Below are 22,336 nucleotides of genomic sequence, written 5' to 3'. Positions count from 1 at the left end.
CTTGGTTCAGAGACCTTGTCTCAATAAAGTGGACAGAGATTGAGAAAGACATCGAGAGTCCAGCCATCTACACACATACTCACACGAACACACATGCCAACACAAAAACGCACACAAATATAAACATACAAAGAGACAGAGACAGAGAGACAGAAACAGTGATAGACCAAAATGGAAAAAAAGACATGCCAGGGGCTGGAGAGATGGCTCAATGGGCAAGAGCACTGACTGCCCTTCCAAAGGTCCTGAGTTCAAATCCCAGCAACCACATGGTGGCTCACAACCACCCATAATGAGATCTGACGCCCTCTTCTGGTGTGTCAGAAGTCAGCTACAGTGAACTTATGTATAATAATAAATCTTTGGGCCAGAGCGAGTGGGGTTGACCGGAGCGAGCAGAAATCCTAAAATATTCAATTCCCTACAACCACATAAAGGCTCACAACCATCTGTACTCACATACATAAAATAAATAAATCTTTAAAAAAAAAAAAAAGAAGAAGCACACATACTGCTCTTCCTGAGGACCAGAGCTTGATTCCTAGCACCCACATCAGGTGCTCACAACGCCTATAACCCCGGCTCCAGAACTCACACCTCTGACTCTGTGGGCACCTACATTCATGTGCACATATTCCCACATGCACATAACTAAAGTAATAATAATAAATCTTTTTAAAAACATGTAAGGGGGCTTGGTGGGAAGAGGGCTAAAGGGAGAAGGCACTAAGAGGCGATGGAAGGGACAAGATTAAAGAGATCCAGAGATACCTATGAAACCAGGACAGGCTAGGGAAATCAAAAAGAAAAAAGCACAATAAATGCTGACCCGACCATGTCCCTCACCCACGCTACCACCGCATATGTGCAAGTATGCATGGACATCTGTGTGACATGTGCACACAGGCCTCTTACGAGAACCTTAAATGCTCCATCACATTTCTTCAAAAAAGCAGTAGCGGTATTTTCTCAACTGGGGCCTTTGCGGAGTAAGGCTCAATAGAACTAGAACAGAACTCTAGAATGTTTAGTTTCACTTTTAGCCTCAAGAAAGAGAAAGAAGTGAGGCGGTGTAAAACATAGCTTACAGCCAGGCGTGGTGGTGCACGCCTTTAAATCCCAGCACTTGGGAGGCAGAGGCAGGTGGATTTCTGAGTTTAAGGAGTTCCAGGACAGCCAGGGCTATACCGAGAAACCCTGTCTCGAAAAACAAACAAAAAAACACATAGCTTACGGGCTGGTGAGATGGCTCAGCGGGTAAGAGCACTGACTGCTCTTCCGAAGGTCCCGAGTTCAAATCCCAGCAACCACATGGTGGCTTACAACCACCCGTAAAGAGATCTGACACCCTCTTCTGGTGTGCCTGAAGACAGCTACAGTGTACTTACATATAATAAATAAATCTTGAAAAAAAAAAGATTAAAAAAAAACATAGCTTACAACACTATGTACGGAACTGCCCCATCTGCAGGCCAGGTGACAGTGACACCTTAGAAAGAGCAGAGAGCTTTTAGACTCAGAGAGTCACGATCTCTCTCCCTTTCTTCCTCCCCATCGTCTATGCAGTGTCAGAGAGCTTATAAGAAGGCTTTGGAGCCAGGCGTGGTGTTGCACACCTTTAATCCCAGCACTTGGGAGGCAGAGGCAGGTGGATTTCTGAGTTCAAGGCCAGCCTGGTCTACAGAGTGAGTTCCAGGACAGCCAGGGCTACACAGAGAAACCCTGTCTCAAAAAACCAACCAACCAAACAAACAACAACAACAAAAAACAGCACTGAGCCGGAGAGATGGCCCAGAGGTTAAGAGCACTGGCTGCTTTTCCACAGCAACTGGGTTAGATTCCCAGCAACTACATGATGGCTCACAACTGTCCGTAACACCAGTCTCAGGGGATTCAACTCCTCTTCTCACCTCTGTGGGCACTGCATACACGTGATATACACACAGAGAAACAGACAAAACACCCAAACCTACAGAATAATTAAATAGTAAAAACAACTTGCCAGATGTGGTGGCGTACAGCTTTAATCACAGGATTCAGGGGGCCAAGGCAAGTGGATCTCTGTAAGTTCAAGGCCAGCCTGGTCTACCGAGCAGGACAGTTATGGCTACCTAGTGAGATCCTGTCTCAAATAACTAAGTAAGTAAATAAGTAAGTAAAAATGTAAATGGTAATGACTGGCCAGCAAAGCTACTCCAAAAGTAAAGATGCTTGCTGCCAACCTGACCACCTACATTCAATTCCCAAAACTCACATTAAAATGCTGAAGAGAAGCAATTCCTGCAGGTTGTCACTAATGTCTACACGCACGACGTAGCACAAGCCCATCCAACTCTCCTGTATTCACATACACGTGATAGAGAAATAAAACCAAACTACCACAATGCTGCTCCTGTTATGGATTCTGTAGTTGTTTTGCTGGCTGCTGGGGAAGGGTGGGAGGTGGGTAGCTCAGCAGTTAACACTGACTGCTCTTCTGGGGGACCTAGGTTCAAATCCTAGAGCGTGGCAGCTCCCAATTGACTATAACTACATTCCAGGGGACCTGACATCCTCTTCTGGCTTCAGTGGGCACTAGGCACTCATGTGGGACAGACATACATGCAAGCAAAACACCCAAAAGTATAACATAAAAACTTATTTCTTATCTTCAACAGAACTCCTGAACCTAGGGCTCAAAGAGAAGTACAGAAGAGGGGGCAGGGACAATGTAAAACCAGAGGAACAAAAAAGTGCTGTGAGATTTTCTCCTCTAGACACTCGAGAGAAGCCACGCCCATAAAATTGCACCAACATGGTTGCCTGACCATGATGTGAACAAGGATGGCGTCTGCAGATAAGCTAATGTGGAAGAAGGAACGCTCGGGAGACCTCAACCCTAGACCAAGACCTCCAAGGATAGACCTGCCTGGAGGCAGCAGTGAGGGAATGAAGAATAGGCAGACAGATAACAGACACAAAGAGAAGCTGGGATTGTGCGGACTGGGCTTTCTGATGGAGAAACTGCAGTACCCTGGAGGCTCAGCATGTTTGTTCTATGGAGTTGACCAGGGGAGAGTGATTACTGCATACCCTGAATGAAGGCAGGGAGGGTCATTACACACAGATAACCAAGGAGACAGAGTTTATGGCTTACAGCTGGGTCCCGGGGAAAGGTTTAGCTAACCTTAGCAGGAGGAGTTTCTGTAGGGGAGCAGTCTCCAGGCTGTGAATGAATATTCGAGGACAGAACTTCCTGCACATGCTATCAACTCCGTATATGGACCAGAGGAAGGCTTTGACATTTTCCAGTGGGTCCTGGATTGAACATGGCTCTGCCCATATCAACAACATATACCCACACAGGACTCCACTTGCTCATGGATTCCTCTGCTCCCTGTAACAGACAACTAAGGAACACTGAGAGCAGGAGAAATAGTCTTCTCCACTGAAGAATACACCACTGGTTATCCAACACCAAATGCTCAGCCCTGAAAACACAGACATACAAGTAACAGCATATGGATTAAGTGGGTTGTGTTTTTATATTTAGAAATGTATATGCATATATATACATATACATACATATATATACAATTTTTAAAAAGACTAGTTCTAGAGATGGCTCAGCAGTTAAGAGTATTGAATGTTCTTCCAGAAGTCCAAGGTTCAATTCCCAGCACCCACAAAGTAGCTCACAATGGTCTTTAACTCCAAGATCTGACACCCTCAACACACAGGCAAAACATAATGTACATAAAATAAAAGTAAATTTTAAAAGAAAAAGAAGCCATGAATTTGAATGAGACATAAGAAGATGTGGAGGGAGAAAAAGGAAGGAAGAATGATAGAATTAGGTTATAGTCTCAAAGAATAAATCAAAAATAAATCTCAAAACATTGTAATGAAAAAAAAAATCAGTCAACAAACACAAGTACAGGTTGGTCGTAGTTAGCCCATGCCAGGACACACTGCACACAGAGGCCCAGCTATAACCACATTCCATGCCCAAAATGATGCTTGGGAAATGTGTCAGGTAAAGATAAAATAAAAAAGGAACCCAGTCCCTAAGCCTTTTCTTTCCTTTGCCAACCATCAGGTCCTCATGGTTGATCATAAACTCCCCACTCAGTCAATGCGGCAAAGCCAATGCCATTCTGCCAGCTAATGTCCCTTCCAGGGTAGTTTCTACATTCACTTCTAGCTCCTAGGCATAAAGAAGACTCCCTGTAGCTCATGACTGCATTCACCCACCAAAGGATGTGTCCAGCAGTTAACCGCTAACAACGGCGCCATTCCGCAGCAACTTCAAATCTTACCCGGTGAGCGCACTATGACACACAAGCCCTGTGCTGTGCCGGAGCAGTCAGAACTCAGTGGTCAGAACACTTGGGGCTGGCTCTAGACCCAAAGACAAGGAGCAAAGAGCAGAAACAGAATGGAGCAGCATCTTTGAGTAAGCCCTACGGTCATGAGGAAAAAGCGCTGGCCAAGCATTAAGAACAGGCCCTAAAACCTAGGATACATTTGGGGGGCGGGGGCAGGGGGGCATAAGCTAAAAAACTCAAGCTGTTTTATATGGGAGCTGGGCCAGGACCACCAGAGGGCAGATATGTGGAGGAGGACATTTGACAAGAGACTGGTAAGCTGACCTGCTGAGATTCAGTGAGGACCAAGATCATACATGTTGTTGAACATGTATGGCGTGTGTCAAGAAGCTGAGATGAGGCCAGCAAGGTGGTACAGTGGAACGGGTGAAGGCGCTTGCTGCCCAAGGACTCAAGCCAGAGAGCCGAGTTCTGTGTCCAGAACCAGCGAGGAGGTGAAAGGACTTGCTCCACCAAGTTGTCCCTGGCCTCTACAAGTTCACGGTGTTGTGTGCGCACAGACATGCTGTCTGATTTTGCTGACATACTCCTCTTCTGGATTCTCCAAGCTCATGTTTACAATCGGCTGACCCCATGACCCATGACAAACAACACACATGAGGAAATGTGTCCCATCTGTTTATTTCCAGTCACTCAGTCAAGATTATACCTTTTCTAGTAACTCCGTACATTTTCCAACGGATCCAGACAAGGAAAAGAGGAGGAGAAGGAGGCACTGGGTTGATCTAACAGAAGCCCAGTTGATTACTGGAGATGGGAGAGCTGGGCTCGGTCTGAATCAAGCCTCTTAGTCATCTGGCATTAGACAAAGCACTGAGTCATAGTTCTCGAATCCACTAAACAAGAGCAACGATAAACCCCTTCACAGTGATCAGGGTGAACGTGTGAAAGGCAGAGGCGGGGAGCAGAGGAAGGGACGCACACTTGCAGGCTCTCCTTCAGTGCCCTGGACCAGCACGGGTGGAAGGGCCTTCCTCTTTCTTAAGGCAGAGTGTCATGTGGCCCTCGACCCTCTGTTCCTCCTGCCTTTACATGTCCCAGCAGACTGCAGGCATGGGCCATCATGCTTAGTTTACGCAGTGCTAGGGATGGAAGCAGAGCTTTGTGCATGCTGGGCAGCACTCTGTAACTGAGTCCCCCTCAGTCCACATGTGGAAGAGCTTTTAAAGAGCAGCGTCCAGGGTATTCACACACTGGTCTCCTCCCCCGGCCCCTAGCAGGACCACTGCCACGGAGCCTGCCCTCTGGACCACTCCTGCCAGTTCCAGCCGGTCACCAGCTGCCTGTGCTTGCTCCTTCCCACACATCTCCTCCGGGAAGCCTTCTCTGGGTGCTTGTGCCTCATCCTCCAGCCCCAAATCAACCACTTCCCCTTCTGCAACCTCAAACTACTGGGTAAAGCATCGTGAGTGCACTTAGACCACTGCACTGTGGTTAGTTCACTCCACTCCACTGCAATCTCTGCTAAACCCATCATCATCCAGGATGCTGTGGATACTTGAACAGCGGGTAGGGATCAAGTCAGGAACCCACAGGTAAACATGAAGTGAAGTACCATTTCCTAATCTTGCAACACCTAGAGTCATCTGAAACAAAGCAGATGTTCAAAAAAACAATCAAAGAGTAAAGCAAAGAACTACAAGTAAACAGAAACAAAGTTATTTGAAAGCAGCAACAAAGTTTTGCGATTATAAATGGTATCCTCAAAGGGTCTTGCTAGTTTTACTGTGTGTGTATGGGGGTGTCTGTGTACCACTTATGTCCCTGGTGCCCACGGAGGCCAGAAGAGAACATTGGACCCCTGAAACTGCGCTAACAGATGGTTGTGAGCCACCATGTGGGAACGCAGGTCCTCTGAAAGAGCAGCCAATTTCTGTAATTGCTGAGTCATCTCTCCAGCCCCATTTTGCTGTTAGATCATCATCATCATCATCATCCTCTCTCTTTTTTTTTTCAACCAACAAAAGAATTCCAGCAGGACCAGCAAGATAGCTCAGTGTGTAAATACACTTGGCACCGAGCCTGGCAACCTGAGTTCAAGCCTAAGTAAGGAGAGAAGCAAGTCCCTTGTGTAGCCCTCTGCCCTCTACACATTTGACTGTAGTGGCTGTGCTCACACAAAGTAAATAAGTAAATAACAGTAATTCCACAGCCTCTTTCATGAGTTTAGACTTTCTCCACTCCGCTCATTGCAAATACACTCAACATTCCCCTGCTTAAGACTTTTCGGCAGGCAATTCCTCTCAGAAAGTAACCCATACCTAGAATACAAGGAAACGCCTTTCTGGTCCAGCTCCAGCCTTCAGCTGCCATTTGGTCTCTATAGCCTCCCCACCATCACCGGCCCGTCTCCTCTCCTGCCTGATGCTGCTTGTGACAGCCTACAACATCCGCGAGCTGCCTGTGCAAGGCAGCTCGTCTATGCTAACACCCACTCATCCCTTCAACATTCAACTTCAATCCATCCTTACTCTTGCAGTATCACACCTCTTCATGACAGTAGAGGGCTAATGTGACAGCTTTCCAATAAACTGTGAGCTCCTTGAAAGCAAGACTTTATTTATTTATGAGTATGTATGTCTGTGTGTGGGCGTGTGCACAGAAGTACCGGTGCCCACAGACATCAGAAGATCCTGTGAGTCCTAGAGCTGGAGTTACAAGTGATTGAGCCAGTTCTCCAGCCCTGAGAACTGTAATGAATTCCTTTTGAATACATTAGTTTCAACTGCCAAGAAGTTAGTGATGTTAAGGATGGCTGCAAGTAGAGTCTATTGTGAGTTCCTGGAAGGTACTCACAGTACTTTGTTGGTTATATATAGCACAGAATGGCCACATTAAAACTCCCTCACTAGCCGGGCAGTGGTGGCGCACACCTTTAATTCCAGCACTTAGGAGGCAGAGGCAGGCAGAGGCAGGCAGATTTCTAAGTTCAAAGCCAGCCTTGTCTACAGAGTGAGTTCCAGGACAGCTGGGGCTACACAGAGAAACCCTGTCTCGAAAAATCAACAAACGAACAAAACAAATAACAACAACAAAAACCCTCAACTTCCTCACTAATATTCTAGGCAGCTAACACTTTCCTAAGATTAGCCTACCGGTCCTTTCTTCCAAGATAATTTTCTTAACTTTAGACAGGCTAGAAATACAGAGTCCATCCAGCTCTATTTCCTTTCCTTTCACCTTCCATGGTTTGGTTTCTCTGCATGTGCATGTGTGTAAAATGCATGCACACATGTGTGTGCATGAATGTGGAGACTCAAAAGTCTCAGTGACTTTCCACTTCATTGATGTGGGACCTTTCAGAGACGTGGGCTAGTCAAGCCCACAACAAGAACTCTTAACTCCTGAGCCATCTCTGCAGCCCCTAATCCATTCTTCATTTCTTAGTCTATTACATCTGCTTGTCCCACTCCCACTGATGTATAACACAGAACCCTAAGTTGACTGTGATCACTTAGGCGTGATGCAAGAACTAACAAGGCCAGGGCTGGTGAGATGGCTCAGTGGGTAAGAGCACTGACTACTCTTCCAAAGGTCCTGAGTTCAAATCCCAGCAACCACATGGTGGCTCACAACCATCCGTAACGAGATATGACTCCCTCTTCTGGTGTATCTGAAGACAGCTACAGTGTACTTACATATAATAAATAAATAAATCTTTAAAAAAAAAAGAATTAACAAGGCGGGCTGGGCCTCAGGGCCTGGGTTCAAGTTCATAAAATGTGTAATGCGGGACAGCGGGGGTGGGGACCAAAGTAAAGGAACATTTCTCAGAAAACTTTAGATGTGAAGAAACCGAGGCACAGGTTTCATACATTACTTGGCAAACTGTTGGCCAAGCCAGAACCCAGCTAGGCCTCACTCTGTGTTACGGTCCTTCCCAGACACTAGGGTGACATGAACAAAAAGCCTTGTGTGTGTTGTAAGAGAAATGAAATGGATTTTAAGATATTTTCTCTGGACGAACCATCTCAAATACACTTAGAATAACAGAAGAAAAGTCTAAACCATGTGTGCACTCTTCACCTGCATGAGTGAGAAGCCTGCATTTCCCACAGCTTTTGCCTCTCCACAGAGTTCACCTGGATAAGTTTAAGGATAGAGAATTCGGCCTGATCTTGGGATAACAGATCAGAAACATAAGGCCAGGTAGTTCTGCCTTTCTTGTGTTAAGATTTTGTTACTGTTGTTCTTTTTGTAGTTTTTGTTTTGTTTTGTTTTTTGAGACAGAGTCTCATGATGTAACCTTGGCTGATCTAGAACTCACTCTAGACCTGGCTGGCCTTGAACTCAGAGAGAGATCACCTGCCTTGGCCTTCCAAGTGCTGGGATTAAAGGACTGCACCATCATTCCCAGCTAGGATTTTAAAAATGTACGTGTGTGTGTGTGTGTGTGTGTGTGTGTGTGTGCCTGTGTGAGTTTATGGGTATCTCATATACACAAGTGCTTTCAGAAGCCAGAAAAGGGTATCAAATCCATTAAAGTGAAGTTACAGGCAGTTGTAACCTGCCTGATGTGAGTGCTGGAAACCAAACCCAGGTCCTCTGCAAGACCAGTGTGGTAGTTTCAGTAAGAATGACCCCCACAGGCTCAAACGTGGGAATGTTTAAGTCACCAGGGAGTGGTACTACCTGAAAGGATTAAAAGGATTAGAAGGTGTGGCCTAGTTGAAGGAAGTGTGTCACTGGGGGTGATGGGCTTTGAAGTTTCAAAAGTCCATGCCAAGCCCAAAATGAGTCTCCCTCTCTCTCTCTCTCTCTCTCTCTCTCTCTCTCTCTCTCTCTCTCCCCCCCCCCCCCGACCCCCCATGGATCAGGATGTAGCTCTCAGATACTCCTCCAGCATCTGCCTGTACACCTCTATGCTTCCTACCATGATGACAATGGTTACAAATCTAAAACTGTAAGCAAGTCCCCAATTAAACCCTTTCTTTTATAAGAGCTGTCTTGGTCATGGTATCTCTTCATAGCAATACGAACGCCATGTGTGTGAAGTGCCCTTAGATGCCAGAGCTGGCATCAGATCCCCCTGGAGTTGGAGTGACAGAGGTTGTGAGCTGCTGTATGGGTGCTGGGAATCCAACCCAGATTCTCTGGAAGAGCAGCCAGTGCTCTTAACCACTGAGCCATCTCTCCAGCCCCAGTGCAGCTTTCCTTTATCCCAGTCATTGTCCCATGTAAACAGGTATACTGCCTTCAACCTAGTTACTCACAGATGAAATTCTGTCATCTTTTTAAACATAGATATGAAGCTGCTCATCAGAAACCATATTACAAATTTTATGAGCATAATGGACATGCTTATTATTTAATTTTCTTGCACCCTCCTGAGGATTTCATGAGAGAGGCCTGTATAATTTTTCTAGCATAGGAAACATCCCTCAACTTGGTACTAAATAAATAAAATGCAATTCATAGTACCACTTATCTTTTTTTTGGGGGGGGGGGGGTTCGAGACAGGGTTTCTCTGTATAGCCCTGGCTGTCCTGGAACTCACTCTGTAGACCAGGCTGGCCACGAACTCAGAAATCCGCCTGCCTCTGCCTCCCGAGTGCTGGGATTAAAGGCGTGCGCCACCACGCCCGGCAATAGTACCACTATCTTAAATGCAGACTCTTCTTGCCATGAAGTTAGACTCCTACATCTCGGTCAAACACACAGAGCATATAAACAAATGTGAGTCACCATCTGCCTGCAGAGAACTCAGGAAAAGAAGATAAGAAATCTCCACACAAGCCACGATGGAATGATAAAAGGTCAGACAGACAGGAGGTATGAACAGATGCCTAGAACTAAAGAAGATGTATATCCGTGGGCTGGCAAAGGGCAGGACAGAGGAAACAGCACTAGCGTAGGAAACAGACAAGAGGGGCTGGGAGCAGGACCAGAGTATCCTGTCGAGAAGTCTCAAAGCAGCAGCGGGCATGGACACAGACTGAGGGAATAGTAAACAGTCAGTTTACTCTTGGGGAACAGAAATAACAACATAAAACAGAAACAGGGATCTGGACTGTTTCAGAGTTATCAGTGACCTAAACAAATGTGCCAAAATAATGCAGGAACCCCTTCTCCATAAATGGAAGCAGAGGCAGGAGAACTCCTGGGTCGGTAGAGTAGGACTTCCCAAAGTCCACTCTTCATGGAAGTGCAGGAAACTGACAACACCATCAAAACCAGCTTTCTCAGAGCTCTGAAAACTCACCAAAGGCTTACAAAAATCCAAGGAATGCTTATACAAGAAAGAAGGCTGACTCTCAGCCAGCAAAGTGAGTGTGGCGGCTCTATAATTTGCCTCACTCCCTTTCCCAGCTCTGAAGAAACCTTGAAAACCAACAGCCTCATAAACATCTTCTGAACATGAGCAGCCGCTGACTGGGGCAGGACAGGACTGCAGCTCCCAACAAAACAATGGCCTCAAGAGCCTCAACTTACCCTGTCTGGCAGCTTACTGAAAAAGTCCCATTCTTAAAACTTATCTTCATTTGAATGGAATCAGAGATGCCTTCATATAAACGGTCATATCCTCAAAGCATTTGTTGAAAATAATCAGACTAGTTAATGCAACAGCTTCAGGCAACGGCAACCGCACACGGAACAATCAAGACTAAAGATCTGGGGAATGAGACATTCATAGAGAGCTCAGAAAAGCCCTCAAATGTCCCAAGAACAGCTCTCAGCACTGTTTGATGTTCTGAACAAACAGGAAATGTGGACTAAGGCACAGTGGTAAACTACTGGTGTACACACACACACACTTCTAGGATGGTGGAGTGGGGGCTTCCAAAAGTCTGCTCTTCGTAAAACTAACAAGAACACTAGCAAATGATTAAGGCCAGCTTTCTCAGAACTCTGAAAAATTCATCAAAGGAATCCAAAACTCCAGGGAATTCTTATACCAGCAAGCCTGGTGAGTCTGAGCAAGCAGAAGCTCTATAACATACACCACTAGGTTTCTCCTTTCCCTTCAAAGCCTGCTCCATTTCCAGCATTTCCCAACAGGACCAGGACAGCTACCAAAGCCAGAAATGGAGACGTGGTCTTAGGGCTTTTGTTGTACTTCAGATCAGTAGCAGCATGCTTGCTTAGCCAGATGCGTAAGACCCTGAAGTTGATTCCCAATTCCCCAACACTATCCTCAAATCTATCCCTGAGCTCCGCAGGCCTTACCATCTTCACCGACCATCCTGTGCAGACCTCCACGAAGCCAGTCTTGCCTCTGTCTTAACTGCTCGTCTACAACACTACCAGAGGATCAGAGAGCTCTTTTCAAAACAGATTCTCTAAGCTGGAGAGATGGCTCACTGGCTGCTGCTCTTGCAGAAGACCCACATCACCTCAAGGGGCCCACAACTACCTATAACTCCAGCTGCAGGAGACCTGGTGCCCTCTTCCAGCCTTAGCAGGCACTATACTCACTGACACAAACTTACACATTCCCCCACAGTAATACACACACACACACACACACACAATTAAAAATCAAATAATTAAACAAAAAAAAGTCTATTATCAATGTCTATTCATGTTACCTGACACAGTAAAGGTTGCAGACATAGAAGCCCATCTTCATTTCAAAGCCCTGCCCTTAGGGCTGAGAAAGAGGCAAACGATGTAAACAAGCAAATGGAACCATCACGGGTAATTTTGACAGTAGACACAAAGCATAAGGTAGCCCAGCACGATGGCTCATGCTTGTGATACTAGCACTCAGGAGCCTGAGGCAGGAGGAACGTAGCAAATTAAGGGCCACCATAATTTAGAGTGAGATCCTAGACAAAAAAGAAAAAGAAAGAAAGAGAGAGAGAGAGAGAGAGAGAGAGAGAGAGAGAGAGAGAGAGAGAAAGGAAGAAAGAGAAAGAAAGAGAGAGAAAAGAAAAGAGAAGAAAAAAGGAAAAGGAAAAAGAAAAAGAAAAAAAAGGCACAAAGACTGGAAAATGGTTCAGTGGGGTAAAGTGCTTACCATACAATGATGAAGACCTTAGTCTAGGTCCCCCAGAACTCACATAAAGCCAGACATAGTAAGTAGTGTATGCCTATAATCTCAATGTTCCCACAGAGGGTGAAAGGTGGAACCTGGAGGCTCTCTGGACGCCTGCCAGTCAGCTAGCCTGACATACACGGTGAAGAAACAGAAGAGACCTTGCCTTAGGCCATACAACGTAGAAGGTGAGGACCAACACCAAGGCTGTCCTCTGAGCACACACACGTGCACCCACACTCACACAAACCTCCAGAAAAGGAAGATTAACAGAAAGCTTTTCTGTAAGCAGGGAGGTGGTGGCCCATGCCTGTAATCCTAGAACTAGAGAGGCAGAGGCAGGTGGATCTCTAAGTTTGAGGCCAGCCTGGACTACAGAGTAAAGGAAGGAAGGAAGGAAGGAAGGAAGAGGGAGGGAGGGAGGGAGGGAGGAAAAGAAAGAGCAGAAAGAGAGAGCTAATTTTTCTATAAAGCAGACACACAGTGAGATCTGACCCCGCCCCTTTCCTTCCCCTTTATTACACTTTATTGCTCTCCCTGCTGTTTCCTATACCAGTCTTCAGGTCAGGCATCCTTTTGGAGGCTGGTGAGAGAGTTCTACTGTTAAAAGTGCTTGCTATACAGTCACAAGGATGCCTTGTTCTAGCATATACACCCCCAACACATACACATGTGCACAAAGTCATATGGACACATACACACATATAAATAAATAAATCTTTTTTAAAAATCACTTTGGGGGTGTTGGAGAGATGGCTCGGTGGTTAAGAACACTTGCTATTCTTCCAGATAATCCCAGGTTCAATTCTCAGCACCCACAGGGCAGATCACAATCATCTCAGGCACTGGCTGAGCACACCCAATGCCTGAGCCAACCTTCTGTCAAGGAAGAGAGAAAAAGAACTGAGGTCATAACGTGATACATGACAGACCCAAAGCAAGAAGTAAGAAGCCGATTCTGACATTTATTATGAAAGGTATATTTTTTTGTGCATATGTTGTGTGCAAGTATGTGGATATATGCACATGAGTGCAGGTGCACCAGAGTCCAGTAGAGGGCGCCGGATCCTCTGGAGCGGAGTTAAGGGCAATTATGAGCCGCACAACATGGGTTCTGGAAGGTGAACTTAGGTTCTTTTCAAGAGTAGTACAAGCTCTTAACTGCTAAGCCAGCTCTATCTACAAGTCCCTGGTTCTACGATTTCTATGGAGAAATGGTATACATACATGCATACATACATGCTTAGGTCACAGGTAGGCAGAAGAGGAAGGAAGGGACAAGCAGCCATGTGTGAAATGCTGAGATGACTTCATCAAGCAGAGATGAAAACTGAAAGCTGAAGTTTACCAGAAACAGGAACTGAATAAAACAACTTTGAATAAAAGCAAACACCCTGAGCATGCTGGTGCCACATGCCTATAATCCCAGCACCCAGGCGACTGAGGACCCCTCTTCCTGAGGTAAAAGGACAGATCAGAATCAAATAAGCACAAACAATAAGCAAAGAGGACAAACCATTAGGAACCCAGGCCTAACACCCACCAATTTACTGTTAAGTGAGAGACATGTGTACATACAGAGAGAGAGAGAGAGAGAGAGAGAGAGAGAGAGAGAGACTATGCCAACAGTCAGAGCCAAGAAGCAAAGACATCTGAACAGCAATGTAGGTTCAGATGTATACAAACAGAAGTCAAAGGCTCTCCAAGTACTACCCAATGTTCGGGCTACCTTCCATGTGCTAGACCTACTGTGTGGGGACCATCAATAAGTCCTTACCCATTATGGGAACAGCTAACCTAAGGACAAACTATGATGCTTATTTGTAGACATATCTCACATATTTATTACGGTCTGAGTGTCTGATGCTGTGGTTCCTGTGGAGGTCAGAAGACAACTTGCAGAAACCAGTTCTCTCCTTCTACCATGTTCTGGGTTTGCAGGCTCTAACTCAGGTAGTCAGGTTTGGCAGCACAAGCCTTTACCCCTGGGCTATCTGCTTGTCTCCAGCGCTGTTTAAAGCACGGCACTCAATTTGCATAGTGGTCCATACTTGTCATCCCAACAACTGGGAGGCTGAGGCAGAACTGCTTTGAGTTCAAGACTATAGTCAGCGCTGGCCAGTCTAGAACGAGTTTGTGGCCCTGACTCATGTGAGAGTGCGGGGTGGCTGGAGTCCAGCGCTCAGGGATTTAGAGCACTTGCTGCTCTTGCAGAGGACTGGAGTTCAATTGCCAGTACCCACGCGGTGACTCCCACCCACCTCTAACTCCAGCTCCCAGGTACCCAGCGCCCTCTTCTGGCCTCCTCAGGCACTTAAGCGCACGCATCGTGCACATACATACATGCATGCATTATATATATATATATTAATAGTAATAATTATAATTATGGAACTGGCATAAGGAGCATGGTAAATGTCCCAAGTGTCAAGTGTCAAGAGAGGACGAAAAGGAAAAGGTGGCGGCTGATTAAAGCCAGAGGAGGTGAACAGGATATAAAAGGGTCTCCAAATTAAAAGGGTATGCACCATTCCATGAAGGGAGTCAGCAACTGACATGGAAAAAGGGACTCACGGTGGCCCACGCCTGTCATCCCTTGTTGAGACGAGACGACCACCACCAGCCTGATCTACATGATGAACCTGAGGCCAACCTGGGCTAGATGGTGATTCTGAGGTCAGCCTGGGATACAAAGTTAAGTTTGAGGCCAGCTTAGGCTATACACAGGGAGTTCGAAGACGATGTGGGCTACAGGCTAAATCGAGTTCAAAGCCAGCAAGGGTTACTCTGAATTCATAGCCAGCCTGGGGTAAACAGTGAGATGTCTCATGGGGATGGGGGTGGGGGAATCCTCAAAAAAACGGGATGACGGTCTCCATCAAGGCTAGGGATATCACAGTGAGCGTGCGTGCGCAGGTGAGTCGGGATCCGGTGAGTGGAGAGCCGAATGCCTGCTGGGCAGACATGGCAGTAGCGACCGGGACTGCTAGGCGAAAGGAGCGGGAGGCGCCGGGCGGCCCGGGGGATGGGGGAAGGGGCAGGCGGGATGAAGGATGGAGGCGTCCCGGGCTCGGCGCCCGGAGAGCGGCGCCGCTTACCTACGATGGCGGAGGCGCAGCCGTGCCGTCGCTCCGGCATCTTGGGCTTCGGCCGCTTCTCCGGCCGCCCTAGTTGGTGGCCATAGCGCCCGCCCCGGGAGCGCGTCCTCACCGCCAGGCGACGGCCCTGCCCGGCCCCGCCGAGAAGCGCACCCGCGGCCGCCTCAGCAGCGACTGGCCGCGGTCGCCGCCTCAGCTCCTGCCTCCCGCCGCCGCGTGGCCGCGGGATCTCACGCACGCCGCCATAGGCTACCCGCAGCCGGGCCGCGCGATGTGTCCGCCTCTCTGATTTGTCGGTTCCGGGGGGAGGCGGGGCTTGAGAGAGAGCCCGCGGGGCAGCCAGGAGCTGCGGGGTGGGGTCTGACATCCGGGGCCAGCGTTTGTCGAACTCGCAAAAAGGGCTTATACCCTGCTGCTGCCTACACGGGCAGTTTGTGGCTGGAGTAACAGAGCCGGTGGCCTAACTGGAGGGGAGCCAGGACTTGTTCCGGGACCCTCACATGTCCAAGAAGACCTTCATCCCTGAAACAGGGCAGGGACAAACAAAAAATAGTGTTCCTAAAAAGTCCCCTGCACTGCCTGGCCATTGCTTGACGCAGCTGTCAAGCACACAAGTCAATTTGCACAGTATTCCGTACCACAGAAAAGTATTAGTGAGGGCTGAGGATGGAGCTCAGTCGGGAGAGTAGGCGTGAAGCCTTGGGTTCCATCCCCAGCATCAACTGGATATGGTGGTACATAGCTCGAATCCCAATACTGAGGTCATACAAGGCAAGAGGATCAGAACTTCAAGGCCGTCCTTGGCTACAAGGGGGAGTTTAAGGACACTCTGGACAGCATGAGTCCCTGTCTGAAAATAAAGATGTATAAATGAAAGAAGGTGCGATGACTTAACCACTATAATATCTCAGAGGGCTGTGGCAGGAGGATTGCCAGGAGTTTGAAACCATTCTAGGTTGCTTCGTGAGTTCCAGGCCAAAATGTATTACAGGACAAAATCCTTTCTCAACCTCCCTTTGCACCCTGCCCTGAAGCCAGGCAAGGTGATTCATAGCTATTATCCTGAGACTCGAGAGGCCAAGGCAGGACAGAATTCAAGAGCTATCTGGGCTGCAGAGCAACATCCTGTCTCGGAGTTTAAATTTTTTAAAAAAGAAAGGTTGGGGATGGAACTCAGCTGCTAGAATGCCTGACCCAGAGCGTCACTTAGCACCATAGAAGCCAGAAAGAGTGACACGTGCTTATTAACCCAGCACAAGCCAGTCTCTGGCATGAGCACCTGGAATTGAAGTTGAGCCTCAGCTTCACGGTGGGTGAATCTGGGGCCCGTCTGTGCTGCAGGAAGTTCTATTGCAGAGGAAAGAAAAAAAAAGAAGGAAGTGGGGAGCATGCTCACAATCTCAGGACTTAGGAGGGGGAGCCAGGAGGTCAGCAGTTCAGGGTCACTCTTGTCTATGTACTGAGTTTGAGGCAAGTCTGAGTTACACATACATACATACATACATACATACATACATACATACACACAGGCATACATAAGTAGAACCATTCCACGAGAGAAGGGAGAACTACGAAGAGGGGAGAGAGAATTGAGAGGGAGAGAGGAAACCGCTCTTCCCCACCTACAATCCCCGTGCATGTCTCCGCCAGGTTCCATCAAAGCAGTAATTTCAACTCTATTGGCACGGGTTCTGGAGATAGCATGGGCTCAGGGACCTAGAAGCCAAATCTGAAACGCCTGTCATCCTCCTGTGAGCAAGTGCCACCTAGAGAATGATGTCCAGTCTTAGAGATTTACTGAGACTAGAGTTGAGGGATCCGTAAACGTTTGTGGAAACGTCATTTATTATCACCCCACAGTTAGGGCCCGGGGACATCACTCACATCTTTCTGGAAGCCCCCAGTGACTGGCCAGGGGTGCGATTCTGCAGTAGAGCACTTGCCTAGACTCCTACAGTAAAAGGCTGGGGGGTGGAGGAGGGGTGTCTCTTGCCTAGACTCATGCTTTCTGTGTGGGATGTGACTCAATAGTACAGCAGCTACCTAGGATCCCAGTGAGATGCTGGGCATATAACTCAGCAGTACAGCCCTTGTCCAGCTCACTCGGTGCCTGGGTTTAATCTCCAGGCACTGAAAACAAGACAAGCCAAAAACCTGGAAGGGGTACTGTTATAAAAATCATCACTCCAGGATCTGGCATGGCAAAAGGATGGGGAGATGGGGAGATGGGAAACTCAGAGGTACAAAACTGAGTTCCTGAGAATCTTGGAACAAGAAGGCTGTGGCAAAGAGCTTGCAAACGGGAATGGAAAGGTAGGTTAGGTGTGCAGGGGAAGGAGAGAGACAGAGTTTGGGGATGTAGATAGGGCTATGAGAAGAAGTGTGGATGCAAAGACGGCTGTGAGGGGGTCTTCATCATATATAGAAATGATGTGGCAAGAGATGGTTGTGTGGTCTGCCCAGCCTTTCCACTCTGACCTGGCACTTCTTGGATGATGGGTGGATGGATAAACAAGGGATGGATGAATAATAACTCCACAGCTGCTCACGAGGGCTACGGGGACACAGGGAAGGAACGGGAAAGTAATGGGGTTTCCTTCCCTGCCAGGGAAAGGCAGGGAGCTCTAGGCAAGGCCATCACAGCCAAGATCTGTGATGTAGAAACCGAAGGAACTGAAGGTTAAACTGGCGTTCCATAAAGGGATCCAAATGCCTTTGGCTAATTTGGGACAAGAAAGCGCTTGCTTACCTGCAGGCAGCATCAAAGAGGTGGTGAGCTGCAGGAGACCCCTCCCAGTTCTTTCGGAGCTTGTGGGATATATTGAGTGGAGGCAAATAAAAAAAAGAAAGAAAAAAATGATAGAATTTCAAGGAAATTAAGAGGAAAAGGAGCACGCCTCCTCCTCACTTTTCCCCACCTCCAGGTACCAGAGTCCTAGCCAGGTCAAGCCCTTCGGCCACATCAGCATCTTAAAATCCAGCACAGCCTATGAGCAGGCATTTTCCACATGGCTACAGAACGCTGCACCTTCCAAAAATACCACTTCAAGTAACCCATGCCAAGGAACAAGGGCCACATGCCCAGGCTAGAGGCAGCCAATGGGACGTCCTGAGTCCCAGGAGCTGCCACCACGTGCTCTACAGACCCCAGAGACAGGAAACGCTCACTCCCTGGAAGGTAACTCAGGCCAACATAATCTTAGGGCAAAGCCTCAGACTAAAAACTTCAAGCTGCCTCTAGTTTTGCTTGTTTTTTTGTTTGTTTGTTTTTGTTTTTGTTTTTGGTAATTTTTTTTTCATTATGTAGCCCCTAACTGTGGCAAACCTCTGGCTTCAACCTTCTAATTGCTAGGATTACACCAATGGGCTTTACACCGGGCTTTATTTCTTTTGTTTTGTTTTGGGACAGAGTCTCAAGTATCCCAGGCTAGCTTCAGACTTACTATATAACCAGGGATAGCTTTGAATGTTTAACCCTCCTGCAGAGGCTAAGGTTTGCTAATGGCAGAGAGTGATACTGTTTCTTGACTGCTCAGTAATTCCTTGCAACTACACAGCTCACTCATTTTGTAAGTGTTCAATACTATATACACATTTACACATCATTTAAAAATAGACTGGGTGTGGTGGTGTGCATTCACAGTTAGAGGCAGGAGGATCAGGAGTTCAAGGCTAGCCTGGCCTACATAGTGTGACCTTGCCTCAAAACAAAACAAAACAAGAACAAAACCCTTTATTTAGGAAAAAAAGGAAAAGGAAGTTGAACTGGAGTTACAAATGGTTGTGAGCTGCCCATTGCCCCGCACCCCACACCCCCAACCCCGGGTGCTGGGAACTGAACTTGGGTCCTCTGGAGAAGCAGAATTCAATGATGAATTTAAGATGGGTGTGTTGAACTTGGTGTGGTGGCCTATGCACGAGAGAGGCAGGAGGATCTGAGTTCGAGGACAACCTACAGAGCAAATAGCCTGGGGCTACCAAGAAAAACCCTGCCTTGAAAAACCAAAGGAAGAAAAAAAGAAGGCACGTTGATGCACTCCTTCAAACACAGCAGCAAGGGGGTTGAAGCTGGAGGTTTGCAAGCCCTGGATCAGCCTGGACTACATAATAAGACCGTATCTGAAAAGAAATTTAATAAATCCAGCATTCATTTAATTCTAGGACCCAACAAACAATATTATCACAAAATATTTTCCCTCCATTATCTTGCCACTCTTACTCATTTCCTCTCTCTTCCATTGAGAAGGCACAATAGTTATTTGTCCCAGGTGTGGCACTCTGCCTTTCTCAGTAGCGACAGGTCTGTCTGTCTGTCTCACTTTGGGGACATACCCATGCTTCAGTGAACACAGAATCTAAATGTCCGCCAGTATAGAGTGACCATTTCTGTCTTTGTGATAAATAAGGAGTCTTCAGAAGTATTCTGGTCCCTGACCGCTGAGGATTCCCTGCCCGGCCCCACTAAGTTTCCAGTCATTCAAGGAAAGTGGAGCTGGCCAGTGTTCAGGATGTGAGGTGACCAAGATTCAGTGCCAGGCTGGACAGGGAAGTGAAAGTGACCAGAACAGAAATCGGTGCCTAGAACCACGGGACAGATTGTATGCTGAGCGGCGTCTCAGGTCCCTCTTCCTCTCCAGCATCCATCCATCACAAATCTCCAGGCACCCCCAGTGCAGTTTGCCTTTTGCCCTCATGCCTTGGAGAGAAGCCAGTTTATAGGAAAGGAAGACGCCAAGGGTGAGCATGGCTCTCCTCAGTACCTACTGGTCCCGGACGGTGGAGGGTGGGGAGCAGAGGTGGAGACATGACTATGCCTGAGGCAGAATACAGCATTATTTCCAGAATACGCCAAGGCTTGGCAAATCTGGAGACTCACACGCCTCTGGGTCTGGGGTGGCCCTCCTCCACAGCACCTCCACATGCTCCTGCCTGTTTGCTCGGCTCCCTGCAAATATTTGCCGTGCTGTTGTTCCTGGCTCTGGGCTGACAGTCAGTGTAGAATGGGGGAGGGAAGCAAGCCTGGGGCCCACAGGACACAAACACAAGCATGGACAAATTGGCTACAAGTCCCTGAATGCTTGACAGAAGGTCTATTAATTTCCTGCGGTGCCATTTAACAAATGAGTCATTTACAGCCTACAGGTAACATTTCTTCTCTTTCTTTCTTTCTTCTCCATCCTCTCTTCCATTTCTCCTTTTATAAGGGAGACAAGATCTCAGTGTGTAGCCCAGCTTGGCCCAGAATTCACACTTAATCCATCTGTCGTGGCCTCCCAAATGTTGGCGTTAAAGGTCTGTGTGCCACACCCAACTAGATATTTGGGGGTGGGGGGGTGGGGTGAACACTACCATTATAGGTCAGAGGTATCAGATAACCATAGAGGTAATCATACAGGTTGTGAGCCATGTGACATGCGTGCTGGGAACTGAACTCAGGTCCTCTGGAAGAGCAGTACATTCTCTTAACCACCAAGCCATCGCACCAGCCCTAAATCTTTATTTTCTTTTATGTGTGGGGGTGGTTTGCCTACATGAATGCCTGTGTATCACATGTATGCAGGGCCCCCAGAGGCCAGAAGAGGGCATAGGACCCCTGTGGAACTAGAGTTATAGATATGAATTGCCATGTGGGGGCTGGGAATTGAACCTGGGTCATCTAGAAGAGCAACCAGTGCTCTTAATCACTGAGCCATCTCTCTAGCCCTGAATATGTATGTATGTATGTATGTATGTATGTGTGTGTGTGTGTGTGTGTGTGGGGGTGGATGGATGGATGGATGGATGGGTGGATAGATGAATGGAGATGGATGGAAGGATGGATGGGTGGATAGATGGATGGATGGATGGATGGATGGATGGATGGATGGATGGAAGGATGGATGGGTGGACGGAGGGGTGGATGGATAGATTTTAGAGGATTTAGGACTTGCTGAGCAATGCTCTACATAGTAGCTAGGCCTGAAATCACTGTCCTTTCCCTTTAAACCTTCTGAGTACCTGGGAACGAGAAGCTTCTGGGTCAGCCAGGCAGACTTTGGGCTCAGCCAGAACTCACAAAGGCAACCTCTCCTCAGTAAATCCACGAGGCTGTGGCACAGCCGGTAAAGGACTTACGTAGCATGCACAAAACTACGGGCTCTGTCTCAGTTGGGATTTCATGGCTGAGAACAGACACCTTGACCAAGGCAACTCTTATCAAGGACAACATTTACTTGGGGCTGGCTTACAGTTTCAGAGGGTCAGTCCATTATCATCATGGCAGGACGCATGGCAGCGTGCAGGCAGACACCGCGCTGGAAGAAACAAGAATTCAACAGCTTATTCCGGAGGCAGGCAGGAGGAGGTTCTTGCTGGGACTGCACAAGCCTGCTGGTTGAGCAAAAGTCTGTAAATAAGCCAGAAAGCAGCACAGCTTCTGCTTCAGGTGAATGTTTGCCTTCCTTGTCCTGATCCACTTCAATGATGGACTGTAACCTGAAAGGATAAGCCAAAGAACACTGTCATCTCCTGAACGGCTTTTGGCCAGAGAGGTTTAGAAGAGTCTCAGAAAGGGAGTTGGATAAACTATAACACTATGCATAATAATGAAATCACCTAAAGACTTTACTTCTGTGTTAATAATAATTCTATATGTATATGCACACACAAACACATGTGCATTGATATATTGTACTGTTTTTGCTTCTTTCTATAATACACTAATAGGTTTACGAACCATTAGGAATAAACGCACACATGCACACACATATGTGTGCATTGATATATTGTACTGAATTTGATATTAATTTTTTCTCTAATACACTAATATATTTACAAACCATTGGGAATACACACACATAAACACGTATACATACACATGTACATTGACATATTATACTGGTTTTGCTTATTAA

At 47.2% G+C, this 22,336-nt stretch overlaps 1 protein-coding gene across 3 annotated transcripts in view; it reads right to left on the bottom strand.

Moving 5' to 3' along the window:
* Tpst1 (protein-tyrosine sulfotransferase 1) overlaps positions 1-21,779 on the bottom strand; it is a 62,409-nt gene extending 40,630 nt beyond the window's left edge. Inside the window, exon 1 of one of the 3 annotated variants that reach the window (NM_013837.2) lies at positions 21,671-21,779. The gene's annotated coding sequence lies outside the window, so the exon portion shown is untranslated. Of the gene's footprint in view, positions 1-15,443; positions 15,736-21,670 lie in introns of those variants that run through there. The other 2 variants (NM_001130476.2, XM_006504418.2) reach the window with 2 other exon arrangements.
* Between the last annotated feature and the right edge of the window lie 557 nt (positions 21,780-22,336).

The sequence above is a fragment of the Mus musculus genome, chromosome 5, assembly GCF_000001635.26.
Source record: "Mus musculus strain C57BL/6J chromosome 5, GRCm38.p6 C57BL/6J".
Taxonomy (NCBI): Eukaryota; Metazoa; Chordata; class Mammalia; order Rodentia; family Muridae; genus Mus; species Mus musculus.
Note: the sequence above shows the minus strand (reverse complement) of the source record. Positions and strands in the feature narration are given on the sequence as shown.